This window comes from Parasteatoda tepidariorum, chromosome 6, assembly GCF_043381705.1.
Source record: "Parasteatoda tepidariorum isolate YZ-2023 chromosome 6, CAS_Ptep_4.0, whole genome shotgun sequence".
Lineage (NCBI taxonomy): Eukaryota > Metazoa > Arthropoda > Arachnida > Araneae > Theridiidae > Parasteatoda > Parasteatoda tepidariorum.
The window spans coordinates 33,566,454-33,569,910 of record NC_092209.1 but is presented as its reverse complement, the minus strand read 5'-3'; positions in this window follow the sequence as shown (position 1 = coordinate 33,569,910).

The following is a 3,457-nucleotide window of genomic DNA, read 5'->3' as shown; positions in this document are numbered from 1 at the left end:
CATCATACATATATATATATATATATATATATATATAACAGGGATACAGGTGTCCCATCTACGTCAAAGGGTTAAATTTGAAAGATCAATACTCTATGTTATATCAGATGTCTCTTATAACATAAATAATAGATTTTTTAATATAAAAATTGGCATTATTTAATCAATTTAATATATAAAAGTTCAAATAATTCAATTAATTTAAAAATATAGAATGAAAAAGCATACTGATATCATACTGTAATAAATTTAACACTAAGAAGAGTATCTCAGATATTAGAAAAATTAAGAAATGTTAATAAAAAAATTAAAAAATGTGTATTTCTCAGTTTAATTTAGTTGCAACTTAGTCATTAAAAAGCACTTGTAAGATGTAGCTACTTAAAAGAATTTCTTCTTCATTAGTTTTCTTTGTATTAAGGATCATGATATATCTTTTTTGAAAAAAAAAACTGTTTTTTTTCTTTTCACTAAAGTTGTCTGCCTCATAAAAAGAAAGTTTATAAGACACGCAATAAGAATTTATTCTATTCACTTTTAAGGACGTTAAATTAGGCATGCAAATTTATATATTCGTGAAACGAATAAACCGTTGTCGGAGAACTGTGATCAAAAGGCCACTTCAAACGAAATAGAAAATACAATCTCATTCTATTTTTTATTTAAAAGAAGACTTAAAATAACTGTTTGAACATTGAAATAATATTGGAACAAACTCTTTGATGATAAATCGATACATAAATATAATTTTTACATTTATTATTCATCAACCCCGCCATGTTTTTTTTAAAAAATGGCTTAAAATTCTTCATTTGCATGTAAATTCCTCCTTTGCAAGTTTCTTGCAAAATTTGCATTTTTGGAGGAAAATGTTACAGAAAATTCTAAAACGGTAATAAAACAGCAAAGATAAATTATTATTCAAATCTATAATTTTAGTATAAAAATATAAAAACTGAAACTTAACGATTTGAATCAGAAGCAGAAATGTTAATTAAAAGAACAAGTAGAATTTTTTTAATTAAGAGGACAAGTAGAAATCTTAATTAAGAGAATACATAGAAATTTTAATTAAGAGGATAAGTAGAAAATTATATTAAAGTATGAAGGAATGCACATATTATTGCTGTATACACTCTTAATTCATATACTTAGAAATTTTGTCAAAAATAAAGAAACAAAATATGCATATTAGGGACCCGAAGTTAAAATGACATCTAGGAAAAAAAGCTATCGAAAAATAACGAATCACTAGTAAGAAAGGCTGGATTGAAAATACCAAAACCTATTTGATTGCCGGCAGAAACGAAATTAAAATACTGACAGAATGTTTGATCAGTGAATTAAGGAAAATGCACGGATTAAAAGAATTTTAGTAAAATTACCGTACTGTCTTTTGATCATATTTCTGGTAAATAAAAGCATAATTCCGGTTAATAAAATTAATATATACCATATTTAAACCAATATTTTGGTGATTTTTTCCTTTCATATAGTAATGGAATACCAGAAATTCTAATTTTAAACATTATAGTTCTTATCACCAAGCATTTAGTGAAAAATAAAATTAACTGAGTAAATGATTTTTATAAGGTATCATGACTGAATTACCAAATTTTATCACATTTACAAATTTTTATTGCACAATATAAAACCATATTTCATTGCCAATTTTATTAAAAGCATTACCAAAGCGCTTCGGTAAAAATTGCCGAGTTTTTTCGTATTTCTATATAGCCAAAAACACGGTAAAGTTTACCATTTTCTGGTAAATATTGCTATATTTTTTACTCCGTGTAAAAAATTTTACATTTTCAGGAGAAACTTAAGATGTCGTGGAAAAATATGAAACGTTTTTGTACCTTAAATTTATTACGTTTGTAACATAACTGAAGCAGAATTTCAACGTTTTTGGCTTAATTCAGATACACTTAATTAAATAAATATTTACTGCACATCTTTACTTGATAAATAACGTTACTAATAGCTAATAAGTGCAATTAAGAAAAAAATTAACATAATGCCAAATAATAATTCTTAATAACATTTACTAATACGTATATATTAGAATAATTGTTGAATAAAGTGGAGAAATAAGTATCATAAATCTAAAGTTATTGCTTGAAGGCTTAATCGAGTTTTTCTTAAATAAATAAACTTTTGTTTTCTCTTTATTGACTTTAAAGAATAACTACTTATAAAATAATTAAAATAAAAGTAACTGAAAACACTAAAAAATTAACTAAATGCAAGTATCGTGTATTCTTGAAGTTTGAATGAAAATATAAACGAAATATCATAGAATTAAGTGTTGAACTATCCAAATTTACATTTTTTGAAAATGGTATTTTTTATAAAGTAACTAAAACAATATCTAGTTACTTTCATGATGGAACTTTACGGGGAAACAATATGCTAAAAAAAGGCTCATTGAAAAGATAATTTTCATAAAGTGTTAAATTACAATATTTTTGCAATAATCCTTTTTGCCGTTTTGATTGTTCTGAAACGAAATGTAATATTCAAATACAAATTATTAAGAAATGTGTTGTGTTTATATTTTATTCGCCTGCCAATTTCCTCATTTAGTTTCACTGTACATAATCATGATTATATACTAATCTAGTACTAATCTAGTACTAATATAGTACTAATCTAGTCAAACGTTACATTCTCTGCTTTTGTGTTTATATTGTCCAGTAGAAAATAAAGTATTTTCTGTTTGATTGCACTGTGAATTTAATTGGGTTCTTGTACTTCGAGGAGAAGAAGATCACGGATACTAACACATATGACCGATGACGTCAGCGCCAAGAAATTATTGTTTTACATTTAAATGGCTTATCTTGAAGACTTTTTTTAAAAATATGATTCATTCTTTAGTTAGAAATGCCATAAAATAAGGATAAAAATAAAGGATACATATAATTTCATCTCTTATGTTTCAGAGCCAAATGATCAGGTAAGTAAAGCTGAATGATAATGTCTGGCTAAAATGAACATAAAATATTAATTACAATTTTATCCAGCCTATAAGACTACAAAATGGTGAAATTTAAAAACAAAAAACGTTCTAATATGATTTTGAACAAATTGTTCTTTATCCCTCACTTCCAGTAATAAATAGGGGTACTCCTTCTCTAATTTATGTTCAGTAGATGATGGATTCTATTTTTAATTATCAAAGTCAATTTCACCAATTCCCATTACAAAACTAAGAAAATAAATAGAAATATATTTGAGGGAAAAAAATTCATCACTTTCTAATTCGTAAAACGTTACCAACTCTGACTGAGTACTTTTGAAAAACAAGTACCAAATTTTAAAGTTTTAAACAATTTTTATAATTGGGTACTTGCACTTCAAGAAGAAGAAGAAGATCACGGATGCCTACACATGTGACCTCTGACGTCAGCGCCAGTGGATCGTTTATAAGCAAAATGGGGTGTTTAAGGTG